General features: G+C 40.2%; 1 pseudogene; it reads left to right on the top strand.

Annotated features, from left to right (window-relative positions):
• Positions 1-3,216: 3,216 nt before the first annotated feature.
• LOC111381451 lies at positions 3,217-20,521 on the top strand (annotated as a pseudogene).
• The last annotated feature ends 3,724 nt before the right edge of the window (positions 20,522-24,245 follow it).

The following is a 24,245-nucleotide window of genomic DNA, read 5'->3' as shown; positions in this document are numbered from 1 at the left end:
TTTTTTTATAGTGTTTATCATCTTTCGTCACTTCCTTGAAATTTATGTTACTTTTTTGAGCGACAAACATTACATTTTAATAAAAGTTGTATATCACTTTTTAATAAAAAGTAATACTTAACTTTAAAAAGTGATATTGTATCACTTTAATAAGTACGATAAGTCAAAAAAATATGTGAATGTCTTACATTTACTAATATTATAAAGTGACTTACCCACTCCGCAGAATTTAGTAACTTCAACTCCATTAAGTATTTTTCAAAATATCACTAATTTTATGAATATTTTTGTAAGTTGCTCGAAAAAAGAAAAAGAAAAAAAAGACGCTAAAGTGGGTACGGCAGTGGCAGGGGCACGACCTGTTTGTGGATTCTTTGGATTGCGAGCTCTTTGCCTTGTGGTAATTACACAAAACCCTATCATTAAAATTATGAATTCTGAGACCAGATGGGAACTTTAATCTTTCTAAAATCAGATATTAGCATGTTTAAATATTAATATTAAATATACATTTTTTTATCCCAAACCCTATCATTTTCTCTCTCGTTTACCCTCTCCCCAATTTGGCAGTCCTCACTCTCTCTCTCACCGTCTTCTCTCCCTTGCCCCAATCACCCACGACGCCATCACCACCCACGGCATCCCCGGCTAGAAGAAGCATGAATCGCCAGCCAGATAATGCAGACCATCGTCGCCGTAAGGATCTGCGACGTATCCGAGCTTCGCCAAGGCACCAATCGGTGGGTTTTTTATTTTATTTTTGGTAAATGGTTGTTGGACGGTGGGCTGCAGCGGTGGATCTGGCCGTGATTGACTATTGCGTTGTGTGTTGTGATTGTGCAGTGTCGTGGGCTTGTGATGTGGTGGTATTGTGTGTGTACTGTGGGCGGTGTTTGTGCGTGGTGGTGGTGATGTGTTTGTGGTGGGTTGTATGTGGTGGTGTTGTGACTGAGTGGAGGTGTTGATACGGGCGACGGGATGGTGGTAGAGTCCAGTGGCAGATTGGGGATTTTTTCTGGTGCGGGCGGTGCGATGGTGGTGGTGTTCGTGTGGGGCGATACAGTGATCGTGGCGGTTTTGGTTGTGTTGGTGGTGGTGTTGTGTGGTACGGTGGTGGTGTTGCGTGGGGGCGACGACGGCGGTTTGAATAGGTGGTGTTGTGACCAATCATTTAGTTATTTGTGATTCCCAATTGTTGTGTTGGTGTGTGACAGGCGACGGTGATGGCGATGAAAATTGTGACTTTGACTGTTGCTCACAGTTGAAATTTGTTTATTGTGACTCACTTTTGATTAAATTGTGATTGAAAAAAATAATTGTGACCAATTAATTCAATGATTTGCAATGAGTAAATATGTTGTGATCAATAATATTTTTGAATATGTGACCTATAAATTTTGTGAATTTGCAATCAAAAATCATCCCGTGACTTATAAAAATTTTGATTTGTGACCAAAAAATAAGTTGTGATCAATAATTTGATAATTTGTGACTAAAAATTAATTTGTGACTAATTAATTAGATAACTGTGACCAAAAATTATCCCGCGACTTATAAATTTTTTTATTCGTGACCTAAAAATAATATGTGACCTATAAAATTTTCGATTTGTGACCAATAATTTGATTAGTTATGATTAAAGATTAATCCGTGGCTAATTAATTTTTTGATTTATGACCAATGAACAAATTGTGACCTATAAAATTTTTAAATTGTGATCGTAAAATAATTTTTGACATAAAATTTTTGATTTGTAACCAAAAAATAATAAGTGACTAATTAAATTGTTAAGTTGTGACCAAATTGTATAGATATGTGATCTAAATATATTTAATTAATAAATTAATTAAATCATAAATATATTTTAATAAAAATCTCATTTTTGAAGTTTGAAACTTGTTTTCTTAATTTTGAAATATACCATACTTAATCTCTTGTTTATGAAATTTTCTCCTTTGCCTTTTCCCTCACTGTATTTCGTCTATTTGTCGGCCCATTTAAGTGTTATCAAAACTTCATCCACACATGCATGGCAAAGCTTTTATTAAAGCCCTGTTTAGTACCCATTTTTAAAAAAATGTATTTCTCTCTTTTTTTTTTCAATCACACATTTTTTATTAAATAATATTACACGTAAATTAAAAACTTTTCTTTATTTTTCAACCACACATTTCCCATCAATTAACTATTCTAAAATGCATTTTTACATAAAAATGACTCCCAAACACTCCCTAAATTATATAAGCTGCGAGTCCTACGTATTGACAAAACATGTGGATATTAAGCAAATAAAAATTATGAATCCGAATTTCATACGGTAATAAGCAACCTAAGATTAATGGTATCACGATTATTTACAAAAATGTTAAGAATTACGTTAATTATTCGGTTAGATTTTGTGATCAAAGGTCAACCGAGCAACAACACTGAAATATTTATTATGTCTTTAACATAAAATCAATTCTTCCATTTCTCATATAAAATGAACACGGATAGAAATTTAGGTAGTCATTAATCATTTGATTGATGGACAAATGATTCGACTCGTTCGTATCTAGGTCGCGAACAAGAGCAAGTAAGGCCATCAAATTTTTCTTCAGCAATTTTTTTCTGGAAACTTTTCTTCCTAGTAGAATTTTTTGTTCCCCTCGACTCTGCCCCTGATTCTAAGGGCCTGTTTGGGCCTGATTTTTTCACCTAGAAAATTGATTTTTTGACCGTTATTTCACTATTCTAGCCGTCATATTTGACTTCTTCTCTCATAGGTGGACCCCACTTCTTCTAACGGTCAAAAAATCAATTCTCAAAATCATTCCCAAACAGGCTCTAAATGTTTGGTATCAATTATACGAGAAGGCCAATTGAAGGGCAATATAAAAACCAGTCTATTTTCGACAACCTTAATGATCAGAATAGATATAAGTTACTCTCAAAATAACATACTGATATTCTCCAAGAGCATCGATTAGAGGGTGACTAATATAGTAATATTGCAATTTTCTCCTAACTTCAAGCACTCGCGGACAAAATAATAATACCCCTTCACCTTACAGACTTCAGTAGGATTCTCTTCCATGCTATTCAATCCTCAGATACTGACGTATATACGTACAAACACACACATATACACATCTATATATACACGCAGATTCGTATAAGCATCGGCATATCTTTATTTTTGGAGCGTTGATCTGTGGTTAATTTTAGAGAAAGAAAATGGAGGGAAGATTTAGCACGATTCAGCTGTGTTTTTGTTTTGCGATCTTCCTCTTCATTGCCACCGCTCAATGCTTCTACCTTCCCGGCGTTGCTCCCCAAGATTTCCTCAAGGTAACTTTTATTGGATCTTATTTTTATAATTATTTTCGTTGTTTCAGTTATATGTGTTTGTGCAAGCTGTGCATATTGAAATGGTGGTCGAATAACGCCTCTTGATCTGTCTGGTGGCCTTTAGACGTTTCTGTTGCTCTGATGGGCGAGTGCAACCTGAAAAGAGAGGGCGGGGCTTTCTCCTCCGTTTTACCTCCGGCGTGAAAAAAAGTAGGCGCGTTAGGAGAAAATGATTATGGAATTCAGAAGGCTAAAAAATGTGCAATCAATCATACCTATTGCCCTTAGGAGGTATTTATTGACGTCGGAAGTTGAGCGGGAGCCGGGTGGTTGTGGTGCCACGTGTCCCACGTTGACCTTCCCATTATCCCCACGTTCAGAGTGGGGAATTTTAACTACCTCGGGGGTTGTGCTCGTGGTGACCGTCATGTAATCTTATTAATTGATCAGAGATTTTGAGACTAAGTGTTGAGATGACCTTATAAATAATCCCATGCCTGTCGTTGGTCTAGGATAATGATAGATCGCCCCAAGGGGGTTGACGGTCGATTGTAGAGGTAGAGCGCCCCAGGGGGATCGACGGTCGATTGTAGAGGTAGAGCGCCCTAGGGGGGTCGACGATCTCTTGTAGAGGTAGAGTGCCACAGGGGAGTTGACAGTCTCTTGTAGAGGTAAAGCGCTCCAGGGGGTCGACGGTCTCTTTTTAGAGGTAGAGCGCCCCCGGGGTGGGGGTCGACTATTTCGCATTGGCGTGCCACGATTTACATTGCCTATTTCTGAAAGTGGTTTCCTATGTCAACTGATATCATTAGCCCCCTACTCCCTGTCGATATATATATTTATTTTTTCGACGGAGGAATAGCAACCTCTTAATTTCGAGTTTTCCTCCTCCCCCCCTTTTTTTAAAATTAACTCGAACGAACAAGTCGAGTAGTGTGATTTGGTCAAGACAGCTATTTCACTATATATTTTGGCACCCAACCAATGGGCACGATTTTGGAAGGAATTTTCCCCCTAAGAATTTTGAATACCTTTTGCCTATAAAAAGGGTTGGCCCCTTACATGTGAGCTATTCTATTTTCTTTTTACATCTTAGTGTCTCCTTCCTTCCAAGATTTCCTCTCGTCCAAGGTAACTCCCTCATCTTCTTCTTCTTTATTTTTTGTAAAATCATGTATAAAACTATCATTTCTTCTTCTTCCGACGAAAGTAGCGATGAGGGCCGATCGATGCCCAAAAAAATTCAGTATGCTGGTCGGACAATCGGTCCGACGTGGCCGATCGAGCGACCAGCCCGGGGGTTGGCCCTGTTGTGTATCCGAGCGATTGGTCGAAGGTTTGACCGGTCGAAGTCCTTCGGCTTCTCTTCCTTCGTCCGAGTCCGATAGCCAAAACCTTTCAGTTGATTCTCAAACCTTTCTTCCAAATTCTCCCAAGGGATATGTTGGCTCTACCAAGTCTCCAAATCAAAACTTAGAAATCGAGCGAGATTCGACTGGCGTGATCGTCCCCCTTCAAATTCCAAAAATTTTTAGCTTTTATAATTCTCCTTTTAAGTTAGAGAAATGTCTTGCTAGGTATGATCGAGTCGACGATTACATCTATAGAGCCCCCGGGCCCAAAGAAAGGCTCCCCGGCTTCAACCCCCGCGAGATAGTGGTGTAAAAGGACATCATGGATGGTGGTTTCCAGCTACCTATCCATCCTTTCTTTGTGTCGATTTTCAATGAGTTTCATATTACTCCTAATCAAATAAACCCCAATTCTTGGAGAAAAGCACTCTATTTCTTGTAGGTATGCCTTAAGAGGCGAATTCCGCTTTCCATAGACCTCTTTAGGTGTGTTTTTGAGATGCATGTATTAGCTCAGTGCAATGCGTTCGTCTTTTTTTTACCGCTAGGGTTCCGTTGTTGTTTCTTAAGTTTAAGAATTCGAATAGTGGTTGGAAATCTCAGTTCTTCTTTGCCCGGCCTTCAGTAGGTCAGTTTCCTGTCAATACCAATTGGCGGCACCCTCAAACTCGCCTTTTCAATAGTCAAGTAGATGTTTCCTCTACTCTAAAAGCTCAAATTCAGCAGCTGATTGATACACCTCCTCTTGCATCTAACTTAGGATCGGTCCTGACCATGAGGAACATGTTGATAGTGGGGATGAGTCGTCCTACTGGTAGGCTGCTTACATCGATTTTTATTATTTTTGATTTGAACATATTTCTTATTTATGCCTTTTGGGACTAATATATTTGGGTATGTACATACAGATATGGACTTTGATTTGGACGAGGTGTTGAAAGCCCTGCCGGGAAGTGACGAGCGTCTCTCTCCCATTGACGGTAAACTCTTGGGCTTCACTTCTTTGTTTTGTGTTCTCACACTCTTTTGTTTTGCTGGCCTGACGAGCCTTACCTTGCATGTACTGGGATGGAATTTGAGCTGGAGGGGACCTTGGACTCCATGCCTGAACAAGGGCATGGAAGTGATCTTGAGCGATGTCCTGCCCCCTTAAAGAGGAAAAAGATGGTGGCCCAAGGGAGAAGTCCTCAGGTAGCAGAAGAGACTCCTCAGCCCTTAGACGAGCCTATTGAGGCTGTTCCTACTCCTAGGCCGGGCTCTTCTAGTCGTACGCGGGGGGAACGTAAGGGTTCTCTTCCTATTTTCGGATTTCCTCCCACCCGGGGTTATCGGGAGATGGAGGTACTTAAGTCTTTAGTGACACTCGCGCGAACTAGGTCGATTGCAGGAGTAGAGCAGACGATATTGAGAAGGCTGCGGCGGTCTACCTCCAGAGGGTATGCTTCTAATTCTATATATATGTACATACACATTTTTTTTATGCATGGTCATACCACTCGACTCTTATATTATCTTCTCATCCTTTAGGTGGTGACGCTTCAAATTGGGCTTGCTGAATCGAGTCATCGCCAGGCCTTAGAGCTGAAGACTCTTGCAGAGGAAAAGAAAAATGAGGCTAATCACTATAAGAAGAAGATATCTTCCTTGAAGAAATCTCTTGAGGCGTCAGAGGCTCGAGCCCGCGAGCAGGAGACGGAGAACGACAATATGCGGTCTGAGTTGGCTCGTGCTCAGGAGGAGGCGGTAGAGAGGTATAAGGCCTTTGCTGGGTACACTAGGGACTTGGAGGCGTCTGTTGAGGAGTACAAGTCATTGTCTGATTATGTCAGGGCTTTGCATTCGTACGGGGGGAAGGCGATGGCAGCGTCCATCAAACTAACCAAGGAATGGATATCGATCGATCACCCTTCCATTAATCCCTCAGATTTTGACAAGTTCCTTGCACAGCGCAAGGGGAAGGAGAGTGCGGCGCAGTCATCTAGGTCACTTGGTCCTTCGTCGCGAGGTGGCAGTGGTGGTGTTTCCCCTTCGAGTTGAAGCATGACTTAGCAGTAGCGCCTTTTGCTAGTTCTCTCTTTTTTTGTGTGTTGCCTTTTATCTCTACATGTAGCGTTGTTTCGTACTTGTCCGTGGTGTGGACAAGAGTACATTACATGCTTTTTGTATGAATGCTATGTTATCGGCGATTATTAATGTTGAAACTTGTTTCTCCTAACGTTATTTCTCACGTTCAACTGTTTGATAGCATGGGTGAATGTGATTTGTTTCGCGTGCGCTAGGCCTTAGCTAATTTTTTGATTTTTCAAAGCTCTCTGCCTAGTCTCTTGGGCTATGTCGACCATCGGGGGCATGGTCTAGCGGGCTATGTCGACCGTTGGGGGCATGGTCTAATGGTTTAGGGCCTTAACCAAATTTTTGGTTTCGTTAGCTCTCCGCCTAGTCTTTTGGGCTATGTCGACCGTCGGGGGCATGGTCTAGCAATTTAGGGCCTTAACCAAATTTTTGGTTTCGTTAGCTCTCCGCCTAACCTCTTGGGCTATGTCGACCGTCGGGGGCATGGTCTAGCGGTTCAGGGCCTTAACCAAATTTTTGGTTTCGTTGGCTCTCCGCCTAACCTCTTAGTCTATGTCGACCGTCGGGAGCATGGTCTAGCGGTTTAGGGCCTTAACTAAATTTTTGGTTTCAATGGCTCTCCCCCTAGCCGTTTAGGCTATGTTGACCACATGTCTTCATGGGATGAGCTTAGAAATTCAAGATTCATGTTAGCATAAAAAATTCTTGGATTTGTGAGATATTCAACCAAAGGGTCCATCCAACTCTCCACTTGCTCTAAATTCACAACATCGACCGCGCGTTGGATGCTAGGTCGTCGTAAGATTTGCACGCTCGCTGTGCGAGGTAGATGTTTGGGGTTAGAGGATGCGAGCTTAGCCAGTGCGTCCGCCCGCTCATTGTCTTCTCGGGGGACCTTTGTTATTTTGAACCTGGTGAATCCCTTCTGCAAGTTTTTGACCTCCATTAAATATGCTGCCATCTTTCCGTCTTTTGCCTCGAATTCCCCCGTTATTTGCCCGATTATCAACTGAGAGTCACTGCAAATCTCTACTAAAGTTCCCCAGAGTTTGGCTGCCATTCCTAAACCCGTGATCACTACCTCGTACTCGGCACCATTATTTGTAGCTGGGAATTCGAAACGCGACGAGTATTCCAACTCTTCACCATTTGGCCCTATCATTATGATCCTCGCCCCGGATCCCTCATCGTTTGAAGATCCATCCACATAAATTTTCCAATTTGCCTGTTCCCCTGGCGAGTGCTCGAGCGGGATGGTAAGCTCAGCATGAAGTCTGCTAGAGCCTGTGCCTTAATAGCCGTCCTTGGCCTGAATTCAATATCAAACTCACTTAACTCGATTGCCCATTTCAACATCCTCTCAGAAGTCTCTGGTCGATGTAGGATCTGTTTGATAGGTTGGTCGGTCATTACTTGCACCGTGTGAGATTGAAAGTAAGGCCTCAACTTCCTAACCACGACAATTAATGCAAACACTAGCTGCTCGGCCAAGATGTATCCTACCTCTGCGCCCATCAATACTTGGCTCACATAATAGACCGATTTTTGTGCCTTTGAGAACTCTTTCATTAGCATTGTGCTGACTGCCCTTGGTGAGACTGCCAAGTAGAGATACAACATGTCCCCGGGGCATGGACTGTTCAAGATCGGGGGCTCCTGTAATGACTGCTTTAAGCTCCTAAGTGATTCTTCACATTCCTGGGTCCACTCGAAGTTGGAGGAGCCCCCTATAGCCTTGAAAAATTGGTAGCATTTGTCTGCTGCCCGGCTCATGAAGCGATTTAAAGCGGCCACCCGCCCTGTTAGCCTCTGGACCTCCTTCTTATTGGTAGGGCTTTTCATTTTTAGGATTGCCTGAATTTTGTTCGGGTTCACTTCGATGCCCCTTTGCGTGATCATGAAGCCTAGAAATTTTCCTCCTGTAGTACCAAAAATACACTTCTCTGGATTGAACCTTAATTTGTTTTGTTGGGCAACGTCAAACACTTTCTGCAAATTGGCCACATGGTCATCAGCCTTAGCACTCTTGACCACCATGTCGTCAACATATGCCTCTACAACATCTCCGATCAACCTGTGAAAGACTTTGTTCACCATCCTCTGATAAGTTGCCCTGACGTTTTTCAAACCGAATGGCATGGCTGTGTAACAGTAAGTGCCAAAGTCTGTGATAAATGACGTATTCTCTTGATCGGACTCGGCCATTGAAATTTGATGATACGCAAAGAATGCATCTAGAAAGCTGAGCCTTTCATGACTCGACGTAGCGTCTACCAGGTGATCTATCTTGGGAAGTGAGTATGAGTCCTTTGGGTATACCTTGTTCAACCCAGTATAATCTATACACATGTGTTATTTTTCGTTTGACTTTTTCACAAGTACAATGTTTGCCAACCACTTAGGGTACTGCACCTCTCGAATGAAACCCGCCTGTAGCAATTTTTCTATTTCTGCTCTGGCTGCGACTTGCCTCTTTGGGGCAAGATTTCTTTTTTTCTGCTTCACTGGCTTAGCCCATGGTAGGACACCAAGGCGGTGCTGCACGACGGTCGGGCTAATCCCTGGGATGTCTTCCGGGCCCCAGGCAAACACGTCCAAGTTACCGGCTAGACAATTGGCCATTTTTCTTTCTCTTCGAATTCCAAACCTGTTCCAACACTAAACTCCCGTCCCTCGGCTATAAAGATTTTTTCAATCATATCGAGCGGCTCGATCTGCCCCCTTGGGAGTTCCACATCCAGCATCATGATTGGCGGTGAGCCTTTGGCCTATATACTATCCACATAGCATTTTCTTGATGTGTGCTGGTCCCCTCGTACGCTCCCGACTCCTCTGCTAGTTGGAAACTTCATAACTTGATGGTAGGTCGATGGGATAGTGCCATCTGCGTTTAGCAATGACCGGCCGTAGATGGCGTTGTAGGCCATGGGGGTCTTGACAACTAAGAAGTTAGTCACAATCACCATTGTCGCTGGGTATGTGCCTAGCGTAACTGGAAGTTCTACAGTTCCTTCCGGTATCACTGTTGCCCCTCCAAAGTCTTGTAGAGGGGTAGTCACCATCTTCAACTTCTCTGGGAGAATTTTTAGACCTGTGAAGGCATCCCAGGTGAGGACATTTGCCGCACTTCCCCCGTCGACAAGCACCCTCTTCACGTCAAAATCCGCTATATCGCCTACTATCACTAAGGCGTCATCGAGGGGATGCGTTATACCGATCAAGTCCTCTTCGTCGAAAGTAATGCTCTAGTTGAACCTTACTTTTTTCTGGATAAAGCAGACCCCTACGGAGCGCGCATAGCTCTTCCTAGCTGAATTCGAGTCGCCACCTGATGCTACTCCCCCAATGATCATGTTTATCACTCCTGCCCTTGGTGGGGGTAGTCCTTCGAGCCTTTGCTTGCCCCTGTCTTTTTTACATACTTAGCCAATAGTCCTCGCCTTAGCAGGAACTCAATTTCTTCCTTCAACTGCAGACATTCTTCAGTATCGTGCCCGTGATCTTTGTGAAAATGGCAGTACTTACTTTGATTTCTCTTGCTGGAGGAAGTCAACATCGATTTAGGCCATTGAGCTCTTTCATGTGTCATATCTCCATTAATAACTTCGTACGTGGGATGTTCAAAGGGGTGGGTGCCTTGGCTTTCTCTCGTTTTTGCTTGACCGACCGGTCTTGGGCATAACCCTTGTTCGTGTATTCATTCTTCGGCTTATTCTTATCAGTGTGCCTTTGATCATCATACGCTTTTCGCTTATGTGCTTCTGTCTTCCATCCTTCCCTGAGATTTTTAGTCACATTCTCCGCTTCCTCCGCATCGACATACTTATCTTCCTTCTTCAATAGGTCATGCATTGACTCTGGGGGGTTTTTGGAGAGTGACATTTTAAAGGCTTGATTTCGCGTTTCATTCATCAAGGCAGTAACCACTGCAGACATTTGTAAGTCTTTTATGCCAAGAGTCGCCCGGCTAAACCTAGCCAAGTATTCTTGTAATGACTCGTCTTTCTCCTGTATGACCTGCATTAACCCAATAGCTATTTTCCTCTTCCTCTTGCTGATTAAGAAGTAAGCCACAGAGCTCCTGGAGAGCTCATCAAACGTCTTGATAGATCGTGGGGTCAAGGTTGCTACCCAGTCCCTGGCCTTCCTCCTGAGTGTGGGGGGAAGGATCAGCACATCACTGCGTCCGGGGCGGCATAAAGTCTCATCAGGTCTACAAAGGTCCGCAAGTGGTCAAGCGGATCTATGACTCCGTCATATGCTTGTATCATGGGCTGCTTGAAGCCTTTAGGCAAGGGGACCGCCATGATCTCAGGGGCGAACGGGTCTTCTTTCAAAACCATCTGCCTTCGCATATCCTTTCTCTTGGACAGTGCATCATCTATCTTCTAGGCTATGATTTCTTCCATCTTTTGTTCTAGATCCACCATGACTTGCGGGGGTTGCGGAGCTACAACCACTGGGGCCCCTGCGCCTCCCGCCCCCTGCAGAGGGATGGGTAGAACAATTGCGGATGGCGCTTGAAGTGGTTGCTGGTTCGTTGCTTCCGTCGGACTCAATGGAGGGACCGTGTTTCTCTGTGACTAGTTTTGCAAGAGCGCCATCATTGTTGCCAACTGAGTCTCCAAAGTGTTGAATTGACTCTACGTCACTTACTGCGAAGGTGGCGGTGGCTAGTGACCCCTTACAACTGACTCCGACTTTGTCTCCGCCGTATTTCCAACCAAACGAGTATCACTCCTTGTTCGTCTTCTCAACGTAGCTTTTTAGTTCAAAAAGTTCCCACAGACAGCGCCAATGAAATGGTGGTGGAATAACGCCTCCTGATCTGTCTGGCGGCCTTTTGATGTTTCTATTGCTCTGATGGTCGAGTGCAACCTGAAAAGTGAGGGAGGGACTGTCTCCCCCGTTTTACCTCCGGTGTGAAAATCAGTAGGCACGTTAGGAGAAAATGATTATGGAATTCAGAAGGCTAAAAAATGTGCAATCAATCATACCTGTTGCCCTTAGGAGGTATTTATTGATGTCGAAAGTTGAGCGGGAGCCGGTGGTTGTGGTGCCACATGTCCCACGTTGGCCATCCCATTATCCCCACGCTCAAAGTGAGGAGTTTTAACTACCTTGGGGGTTGTGCTCGTGGTGACAGTTATGTAACCTTATTAATTGATCAGAGGTTTTGAAACTAAGTGTTGAGATGACTTTACAAATAATCTCATGCCTGTCGTTGGTCTAGGATAATGAAAGAGTGCCCCAAGGGGGTTGATGATCGATTGTAGAGGTAGAGCACCCTAAGGGGGTCAACGGTCGATTGTAGAGGTAGAGTGCCCTAGAGGGGTCGACGATCTCTTGTAGAGGTAGAGTGCCCTAAGGGGGTTGACGGTCTCTTATAGAGGTAGAGAACTCCAGGGAGGTCGACGGTCTCTTTTTAGAGGTAGAGCACCCTCGGGGTGGGGGTCGACGATTTCGCATTAGTGTGCCACGGTTTACATTGCCTATTTCTGGAAGTGGTTTCCTATGTCGACTGCTATCACATATGTTATTGTGAATATTTGAATGGATTTAATAGATTATATTATGAAATGTTGGATTTGTTGAACATTTATGAATTTTAAGTTTCTATCATGCAATTTAGTGTTTGTTTTTTAAAGGGCTTCTTTCTCTCAGATCTATACATTTTTTTTAAACTTCTTTTGACAAATTTTCGACGAGGTTGCAGTATCTTCAATACAATAAGATCTAAATTTAAGGTAATCAGTTGGATGAAACGCAAGTGCTATTTGCGTAAAAAATGATGCATTAACATTTATTTTTGAACCACTATAGCTACTATACGTTCTTATCTGCTATACATTGTATGTTTATGGATCGATATGATAGGTGTTAAATCAAGATATAAGTCCTCGTTTGATTGCACGAAATTTTCCATGGAACTTGAAATTCGAATTCCAACTTCCACTTTTAGCCTGTTTGATTGACAAAATTTTGTAGGGAATTGATTTTCCATGAATTTCTAGGTACACACCTTAAAGCGCGATTTTCCACTTTTTATTTTCCTAGGGGTAGGTGGTTTTTGGTTTTCCACTTTTTTTTTTAATTGTTGGCAATGGGAACAAATTCTAGGAACAATTGTAAAAGAGGATATCCCTGAAATTGACAATTTTCATGTAAAACAAAGTCAAACGAACGCCAAAATATAGATGATTTTTTGATCGTTTTTTTTTTCCTTTTTTTTTTGGTTGGCAATAGAAACCAATTCTAGGAACAATGGTAGAAGTAGAAATCCCTTAAATCGACAATTTCTATGTAAAACAAAGTCAAATAAACACCAAAAAATACTTTTATTTCAACATTTTTCACGTAGAAAATTATACCAATCAAACACAATAATTTACAATTTTTAGGAAAACAATTTCTAGGTAATTCAATTCCTTGGAATTCATTTTCTTTCCAGCCAAATTCCATCTTCGCAATCAAACAGACCCGTTTTTCATTTGTTTCTAACTTCGATGAAAATCACGTTGCCATAACTCAAGGAAATGGAACTAAATTGCAGTACGCCTGTTTTCTTTCGATATGGTTTGACCAAATTTTTTTCCCCTTTAATGACTCCTTGATGTTTTGACCATTTCTTTTCATCTAGATTGGATGTGATATGTAAATATGAAGGGAACAATACATACCTTCTACGTATAAGAATCCCATTTCAAAACTAACAAACTTGTCAAATTATTTCAAAATTTAGGTGTTAATTTCAATTAATAATATATATAATATATAAATAATAGAAATTAATTATCCCCACTCCACCCCATGCCACTAACCACCGTATGCCCACCCCACTTGTAAATTTTTTTCAAAACTTGAAAACCTTTTTTGGAGATCCCACCCCATGGAACCACCACCCCACCCCCACCACTTGCCAAAAAATTTTCAAAAATTAAAAACTGGAGATTACATCTCACTTCACGGAACCATCATACCCTACCCCACCTCCACCCTCACCACACCCATCCAAAAAAATTTCAAGTTGCTAACATGCGTTATCCATGACTAATTGTGACCAAGCTTGTGTTCAATGTGACTAACCGTGACCATATATGTATTTAGTGTGATTGTCTGTGACCAATTCAGTATTAATTGTGATGGTACATGATCAAATCACAATGGGTCACAATCAACACATAATTGGTCACAACTTTCATAATAAACACATACTTGTCCACAAAGAGTCACCACAACCAAATCTTCACATACTACGGACCAGTACCACAATCCACCACCCACCTTTACCTCCAACTTTACTATATTCACTAACATGTGTTATCAATGACTAGTTATGACTAACTTTGTCTTTAGTGTGACTGTCTGTGACAATATCAGTCTAATTTGTCACTATATGTAAACAAGTCATATATAGTCATAGTTAACATAGATCTGATCACATACAGTCACAGTGAAGATAGATTTGGTCACACCTGATTTTCGTCGTCGTTGCCACTCCCAACAACTTCAAGAACCAAACGACCACCACCTCACCTCTGCAACCAACATCACAACCACCACTACCCAAACACCACCAAGAAATCAGATCCAAAATTATCAAGACCATTACCAACACCCCTACCTAACGAGCACCGTCAACATCAACACCACTACAGCCACCGCCAAGAACGGCAAATACAACCAACAAAAATCACCCCAAAAAACTTCGACGCCCCCAGATCGAACAGTACAGCACAGCACGTCGCGTAGAAGCATAGGCACACTAGGTCCCGCAACGCCGCTCATTGAATAGCCTAGTGCAACCAGTCATGCAATGTACTAGATCCCGCAGCGCTGCACACTGTGCATTGCTGCCAGTGTTCCAGCGCCGCTAGTGCACAGAGGCAGCTATTGTAGCGGTGCTCATGCCGTGCGCAGTGGTTCTTTTGGTTCTGATAGAGAGAAGGAAAAAAGGTGGGACGCACGCCTTCATCGACGGCGCTTCCAGTGATAGCTTCTTATGGTGTCATCGATAGCACTCTCCGGCAACGGCTTCCAGTGACTTCCGGTGGTTGAAAATATTTTTAGGGGTTTGAAATGAATAGGGTTGGTGGTGGGTACATAAATTAGTTTTAATTAAGTTTTTATTAATTATAATTATTAAAATCTAATTACTACTTGATTTTTGAAATAAAATTTAATCCCCATGTTTTTTGAAAATTAATCTTGATATGTAGGGTTTGGGTTTATTTTCTCAAATATGAATCATTGATGGCCCATGCTTTGGATCATATGAGTAGAATTTCTTGATTTGTTGTGCACAAGCCTCAATACTGGGAGATAAATAAAAGATATACAGAACACATATCATTTTATGGTATGACACTTGGCTTAAGCTCATGGACAAAGATCAGAACTTCTCTAATAATTAGAAGGGGAGAATACAAAATAGTCCACATTACTCAATCCCAAACCTCAAACACCCCAAAATTTTGTGCTACATGGGATACGGAAAATTCAAGCCAATTTTGTGTATTCTTACTCTCAATACCTCTCCCTATTTTTCGTTTGAATTTTATTATTTTAGACCGGCCATTTCTTATCTAAGTCGTTTTCCTATTATTCTGAAAAATCAATACAAGTGCTGGGTTAAGTGGATAATTTAAGAATAATGCTTAGTATTATATGGCTTTTAAAAATGAGCTATGCTACATGTACATAATATTTTGTACATAATGGGTGCCTCCACTTACATGGTGGGGGGCCCACATAAATATTATATTCATGTGGCCCCCCTACCATGTGAGTTGAGGCACCCATTATGTACAAAATATTATGTACAACAAGTTTAATCCTTTAAAAATTCAGGAGTACTAGAACTTTTTCTTAGCTGAATAAAAAAGAGTCCTATTCTAGTTCCAGGCAGCCAGATTTCTAGTGTCACTCAAACCTTTGAAAAATTCACATCAGAAGTATTCTAGCCATAAATTTATGGAAGTGCAATTTGATAATGTAAATAAAGAAACTTAGCCTATGTTTGGCTGATGTTTATAAACGAACACACTTTGAGGGGCCCACAAATATTACTATCTATAACCACTCATTTCTATCTATTTATAGTTTAAACCATTTATAAACACTTCCCAAACATGCTTCTAAACAGTTTGTTTTTGCTACTAGGAGTAGATGAAAACATGCTAATTAGATCTACTAGCAGCCAAATGACTATATTATGTTCTGAACTCTCAGTTGAATGGAAATTATACACATTTTTATTTGTATGGATTTTGAACTTTTCTCTTTCATATATTTTTTTCTTTGGCCTCTAAGTGAATTGTAATAGATCTGATTTTGTGTCTTTCTCAAAATAAGAGAAGAAAGTCATGGTAGAGTTCTTAAAATTGGAAGTTTGCTATTAAATGATGATAAGTATGTGCGCATAGGTATGTCAAATGGGTGATATTGACCAATCATTAGTTTCAGTATCTCTCGTTTTTCCATATTCCCAGCAAGATCTAAGCCTGTTGAGCGAAATTCATTGCGAAACTTCTTAGCGCTTGTCTTCCAAGCACCATACATACATACAGTTGTGTGTACGTATTTGCGTGCTGCTTTGTTCTAAATTACTCCGAGTTTGTTGTGACATGATTGCCCCTTTTTTGTTTCTTTGATGCAGGTTGATCTTCTGAAGGTCAAAGTAAACAAACTGGCCTCCGTTAAGTCCCAACTTCCATACTCCTTCTATTCCCTTCCTTACTGTAAACCAGATAAAATTTTGGACAGCATGGAGAATCTTGGGGAAGTTCTTCGGGGTGATCGTATTGCAAACTCTCTGTATGAGGTCAGTATTATTTTTTTCATTTCTTTTATTACTAGACAATCAACTCAATCCACATCTCTTTATGTCATTTAAGACAGATAGTATGTAACAGTTTAAAATGCCAGAGCCACAAATGTGTAATGTTGTTTGCCATATTACACTTAATGCCAAAGATGCAAAGGAATTCAAAGAGAGGATAGAAGATGAGTACCGGGTGAACATGTGGGCGAGCTTGTTGAGGAATCTTGTGCATTGTAATATTCTTGCAGTACATGACTTACTTTTGACTTTTTGATGTTCTCTTTACAGGATTTTAGATAATCTCCCGCTAGTGGAGCCTTATAAAAGAAACGATATTGATTCAGTGGTTTCTCAACATGGTTTCCATGTTGGTCTCATAGGACAGTATGCTGGAGTAAGTACTAAATTGCTTTGTTTTCGAAGTTGCAAATTTCTTAGTATTACCGTTTTAATGAGAAGATCAGTTTTGACCCCTCTCTTTTTTTTTTTTTTTTGAAACCATGAGTATTCAGGCTTATGCGCAATTTTGACTCCTTTTTACCTCCCTGAATTCTTTATTTATAGAAAAGGGAGCAGAAATATTTTATCAACAACCATCTGACATTTACAGTGAAGTTTCATAAGGATGAACCAACAGATGCTGCAAGAATTGTGGGATTTGAAGTCAAACCATTCAGGTAATGATGCCAATTACTTAATTTTATGCTTCAGATAGTTCTTGCATGTTAGTTGATGCTTGATTCTCTCTGTGCATCCAGTGCAAGGCATGAATACGAGGGTAAATGGGATGATAAAAAACGTTTAACGACCTGTGATCCACATGCGAAACACTCTGTAACCAGCTCTGATTCCCCTCAGGAGGTTGAAGATGAGAAGGAAATCATCTTCACATATGATGTTTGAGTTCAAGGTAATGCTTCGTGTCTTGGTGTGCATAAAATAATTGTACATTCAGTAATCAGTATTATATTTGGTATATTGGCATGTCTTGCTCCTTGCTTCTCTGTTGCAGGAAAGCGAAATTAAGTGGGCATCTAGATGGGATACTTATCTTTATATGGCCGATGATCAAATCCATTGGTTCTCAATTGTCAATTCTTTGATGATTGTCCTTTTTCTCTCTGGAATGGTGGCCATGATTATGCTGCGGACCCTTTACTGTGACATCTCCAAGTACAACCAGTTAGAGACTCAGGAAGAAGCTCAAGAAGAAACGGGATGGAAATCGGTCCACGGGGATGTTTCAGTTCTTTGGGATGATAGTAGTTACCATGATCTTTGCTTCGCTAGGGTTCCTATCCCCTTCGAACAGAGGAGGATTGATGACAGCTATGCTTCTTCTCTGGGTATTATGGGCCTTTTTGCTGGATATGCCTCGGCTCGTTTCTACATGATGTTCAGGGAACAGAATGGAAGAAAATTACTCTTCAAACAGCTTTCATGTTCCTAGGAATCATTTTCGTCATATTCTTTGTGTTGAATGGTTTAATTTGGGGTGAAAAATCATTAGGGGCTGTACCATTCGGGACTATGTTTGCATTAGTGTTCTTCCGGTTAGGCATTTCAGCTCTCCTCATTTTCGTAAGGTAGTTATGTTGGATTTAAGAAGCCAGCTGTGTTGGGAATCTACTTATAAATGCACAGCGAAAAATTAAATTTATTTCGATTCCCACCGATGATCCCTTTGTGTTTAAATAGAAATCGTGATAAAGATTGTACCTTTGAAGAATTCTGCAAACCTTTTGCTTTTCTTTTCGTTCTAGCAATCTTGGATTTGCCTCCCACATCTGTCCAATTGTCCAGCCTCTAATGAAATCCACACAGAGAATAGATTGCAACTACTAGGATTTTCTCTCTTATGCCAGCAAGAATAATGAAAACCATATGGATCTCAAACCATAGTCATGTATTTATATAAATCCAAACGGGCTCGGTACGGTCCGGTCCAATATTTAATTAATCCATTTAATTAAACCCGGTCCATGAATTAATTAATCTAATTAATTAATTCGAAAATATAAATAACAAATCCAATTAATTAATTTATCCAACGATTGTTAAATTAACTAATTGGCAATTTGCAATCTTCCAATTCTCTTTTGTGTGCGACCCATTAGGTTCCCGACCACGATACCTAACGACGTGAAATATTATTTTAATCTAATCAAAATTAATAAATTAAAACACCATTTTAATTTATCGTCAATTCACACTCCCCGTCCCTTGACATCTAGTAATGTGTCAGAGCAATACATGTGATAGGAAATATCACGTGGTATGACAAAACCAAATTCGTTCGTTTACCGTGAAACTATAATCCCTTCGTCAATATGATCCGATCAATTACGAGATATGGACTTGTGTCAATCCAGAATTTCGATCATATCTTTCACTCCACTATTAAGTCAATATAAGTCGAAAACTCCTTTTCGACTTATGAGTATACCTTTGCCAAGGATTTCATCATCGACTTAATTGAATGAAACGCAGATCATAATCTCCTACTATCTAAGAGTGACGAATCCTTTATTGATCAATCACAACCTTCATACGATTCTTGACATATCCGAACGATGTCGTATTAGCGGCCCTTTGCAGAGCAACATTCAACACCGCCAAAGTATGATTGTCCTCATATAAGGTACCATGACGACCTCAAGTCAAAAGACCAATTTCACTACCGAACGTTAGAGATTAACCACTGACACTCAGATAGTTACCCATGTGGAATCTCTCGGCTGGTCTCCAATGTTTTGTTCTATAACAAAACATCCACGTGTTCATTTAAGTGTCACCACACTTTAGCTTGTGAGATCAGCTACTTACTTTACAAGTAAGAAATGCCACACATGATGGTCTATCCGTAATAACGATATCCGTATCTCATTATCACTTACGATCATGGACGATTTAAGATTCAATCAGATGTAATTTGTATCTCACAATCACAACTCCTTGTGATTAACAAATTACGAAGATTTGAATCTACGGACTCTATTATTTATTTAATTGTCTATTAATTAAATAATAGATCTGTCATTAAATTGCATTAATTATATATACAAGTATTTATGTTCAAAATTGATTGGACCTAGGGCATAATACTTACACTATGGAGGATCCAGTGAAAACTAATAAGATTCTAAGGCAAATTCCCGAGCAGGCCTGGTATATGAATCCCATTTTCTCTATCTTAATCGGAGGCATACTTCCATTTGTTGCAGTATTTATTGAGCTGTTTTTCATCCTCACGTCAATCTGGTTGCAACAGTTCTATTATTTTTTGGTTTCCTCTCTATCGTGTTCATCATCCTAATTGTAACCTGTGCTGAGATCTCGATCGTGCTTTGCTATTTCCAGCTGTGCAGTGAGGACTACCTCTGGTGGTGGAGGTCATACCTGATTGCAGGGTCGTCGGCTCTCTACCTCTTCCTTTATGCAGCATTTTACTTCTTCACAAAGCTCAACATCACAAAATCGGTGTCTAGCATTTTGTACTTCGGATACATGCTTATTGCTTCATATGCCTTCTTCGTTGTGACTGGTACTATTGGGTTTTTAGCATGTTTCTGGTTCACGAGTGATGAGGGCATCGCTTATTTGGACTCTTATCTATGTTTTGGACTACTTTTTATGTTTTATTTCATTGGGCTTGTATTAATGGATCGGCCCAAGCCCCATAACCATTAGGTTTATTTTTGTTATTTATATGCTTGTATTGCTTTTCAAAAGACAGTTGATGAACGATGAAAATGAATTATATGGTTTGTTCCTCAAGTTTTCCTTCCCCTTTCTCCCTTCTCCGGGTTTCTTTCCCCCTGCTGCCGCCTTCTTCTTCTCTCCCTCTTCTCTTCTTCTTTTGCTGTTTTCTGCCTCCTCTGCTCTTATGCTTGCTAGAACTCTTCCGCTGCTATCTCTTGTCTATGACTTAATTCTAGATTGAGTGCTTGAATTTGGTCCTACATCAAAGTGGTATCAGAGTCAAAACATGGGAATACTTCACTCTCCTGCTTAAACAAGTCTGTCAAAGGAAGTTTGCTTTGCACTCTAAATTCTCTTCATATTACTGGAATCTACACATCAATAATATTACCACCAAATCAAATACGTTGCTGCCAAAACCCACTCCTGTCATATTCTCAAAAACTTGATTTCCTTCATTAAATGTTGTCCAACTAAGCCGATTACATCTGATATTCGTCCAGCACTAGTCTCATCCACAGCTTCAACAAAAGATGTGTTGAAAACCATCCCACTATCCTCCATCTCCGAGAACTCCGCCAGCGTGAACCACCAACTATAACCCTGCCAAATACTTTAGTAAATCGCCTACACAATCAACCGCCACAAACAGGCCCATAATCCACTTCAATATCTGACATTCTCACAATCTATATATACAAACCCACCACTAGTACAGCCATCACAGTAACCCAGAAGTCAAGCCATCGCCTTCTCCGATATCGACCCATGTGCGACACCCCGGGATACCCACCCGGCAACCATCGCCTCCACTTGTAATGCCCATGGACGCCAACTGTTGAGTTTTTGACGTTGCAATTTCCACAGTAAAATCGTGAAGTCTTTTCCAGAATGTAACCCCTTCTTTCCCATTTGATTTTTGGGCCTCAATTGTAGTGGGCAATGTATTAATGTTGGGCCATTTGTTAATGTGTGGGTAGTGGGCAATGTATTAATGTTGGGCCATTTGTTAATGTATGGGCAGTGTATGTTTTGGGCCTCAATTTGTCCCCTATTTTGTTTATGTAAGAGCTAATAGTTGTTTTGATTTGTGTTTTAAAAAAAAGTAAAAATAAATAAATAAATAAAATAAATTTGAAAGTGAAAAAAAAAGAGAGAAAAGAAAAGAAAAGAAAAAAAAAGAAAAAAAGAGAGAGAATTTCCTAACATTGTTTGCAGGTATATTTTAATTTGACTGATCAGTACCGTGTCTCAATGAACACAGGAATTTTTTTGTCTTGACATCTCAATGAATCAACACAGCGTCTCCATGAACGAGGAAAGTTACTATTTTATCTATATTTGGTTTATATTATTGTTCATTTTAAAATTGCATTGATTAATTTCTTTGTGTTGTGATATTCTTCACTTTTACCTAAAATTCACATAACCGACACCCTAGACCTATTCAAACTCTTGTCTTGTTCACTTTTCACTTTTAACATTTTACGCCATTAAGTTGTTGACTAATAATTGACCTGTGCTTTGTTGTTTTATATAGATCGGCAGTATTAGCTTGCCTTATAGGATCTACATAATCCCACAAAAAAATAAAAAATAAAATAAAATTAATAACTGCACAAGTCTATATTGTTTTTATGTGCAATTGTTCTTCGTGGATCTCGTCATACATTGCATTTAGTCATTACTACATTGCATGCAATTGCGGATGGTCATCTTGTCATCCCTAGTGTTAATGCTTTGACCATTGATCCTTCCCAATTTGATGCACTATCACGACAATTAGCCCAACTTGTCACTAATCAACAACAGTTTCAGACTCAATTAGCGACTGTCCAATCCGATATAGCTACTACTCGTGAGGAGAGAAAGAACCTAGCTACTAAAATGAGTCATTTTAAGCAAACCCCTTGTTCGACTGACGTTTATAAATCTAAAATAATCCATAATAGACAATATCATCATCGACAGAGTGATCAAAAATGCTTTCGACACGATTGTAGTGATAGATATCAGGTTCGTGAGTGAGAACGAGGTTGTAATCATCACAGTACTCATTCACTTTCTCGTTATAAGGAGAATTTCTTTAGAGACATTAAATTAGATACTCCTACTTTTGATGGTTGCTTAGATTTTGAAGTTTTTACTCAATGGACTGCTCTTAAACAAGGGAATTGGTTAGTGACTAAGTATATTGAACACTTTTAGGAATTTCGAACCAAATATCATGTCATTGAGGATGAGACCACGACTCTGAATAGGTTTAGTCAAGGTCTAAGAGATGATCTTAGGCGTGAGCTTTTCCTTCGAGGTTCCATTACTCTTAATCATGCTTATTCTTTAGCTCGAGATTATAAGTTGACTATTAGTACTTCATATGAAAAGCGCGATCACCATCGTTCACTAACGTCATTAGTACCACCTCAACATGAGTCTGTCATAGAGCATTTCCCGTTTAGTGTCCCTCCCATTTGGAAAAATAAGTGTAAAGGTCGTGATAGTCTAAGGCTCCATTCTCCATATAGAAGGCATATTGACAACCATTTTCCTGTTTCATTGGCTCCACTTTTTGTCGTTAAGTCCCTTCTAGGACCTCTCCCGTCTAATGTTCCTACAATCTTGGAAAATAAGGGTAAAATTTTTGAAACTCTAAGGACTTCTTCTTACTTGCTATGCCTTAGCTGTAAGGGTTGTGGCCACATCTCCTCCAAATATCTTAACCGAGCCTTAGTCATAGAAGAACGAAAGGATGTAATAGAAGAGTCGTTAGACGACCTGGGTATAAACCTAAACTTGAAGATTTTGATGATGATAGTGAGGACACCTCCTTAGGTGGCTTCCAGACTCTTTTTGAGACTTTGGATACTATATCCCATTATTTCACTAGTCAATTTTGGAGAACTCATTCGCCTATGATTAGCACTAAATCGAAATTCTTGACTGCAGACCAACCTCAGACTGATGGTCAAAATGAAGTCGTTAACCAAAGTCTTAGCAATTAATTCAAGTCTCTAGTCCAGAAAAATCTTGAAAATTAGGACTTGATCCCCTAAACTGTTCACATTTCATATAACAATTCTATGAATCGGTCTCCAAGCTTAAATCCATTTAAAGTTGTTCATAGTTTTAAGTCTAGGCTGCCGTTAGATTTTATTCCCATGTCCCCACATGCTAATGTGTCGTTGTCAGCTAGAGCATTTGTATATCATCTTCATGACTTGCATACTGAGATCAATAAACAACTTGACACAAGTAATGCATTATACAAACTTCGAGTAGATTGGCATAAACAACATTTTGAATTTAACATTGGGGATTATATTATACTGCAAGCCCGTAGTGTTGGTCCTTATGAAATTTTAAAGCATGTTATTCCAATTACATGTGTCATTGATCTTTCCTCACATTTTGGCCACCATTTTATTTTGTCTATTAAGGACTTCGTTGCTTACAAAGGGTATTTAACCACTCTGATCATTTTCTACCTCCACATGGGAATTCCTACATTGAATCTTTTGCTATGTCTACTCCCCTATCACCTATCACAGCACACAAAGATGAGATTGATGTTATTTTAGATGATTAGATTGTTTTGACCAATGATAGAGAGATTCAATACTTTCTTGTTCGTTGGGTAGATAGACTTGATTCTGATGGTACATGGACCCCTAGAAAGAGACTTCAACAACGTGATCCAGATTCATTGGAACTTTATAGAAATCAGCAAAATCTTCTTTTGTCCAGGTCATCTGGTCAGATCATATGCTTGGGGATAATTTGCAAATGGAATTCTCATCATTTGTTGAGTTCTGATATTTGGTTCGTCAGAAAGATCGTCCCCGATGATAGTTCAACCACTCGATAGAGTCGAGTTTTTCTCCCGCCCCAGGAGAGTTGATGAGGATATCACTTATTTGGACTCTTATTTATGTTTTGGACTACTATTTATGTTTTATTTCATTGGG

This window comes from Olea europaea, unplaced genomic scaffold (assembly GCF_002742605.1).
Source record: "Olea europaea var. sylvestris unplaced genomic scaffold, O_europaea_v1 scaffold2309, whole genome shotgun sequence".
Taxonomy (NCBI): Eukaryota; Viridiplantae; Streptophyta; class Magnoliopsida; order Lamiales; family Oleaceae; genus Olea; species Olea europaea.
This window is presented reverse-complemented; position numbering and strand designations above follow the sequence as displayed.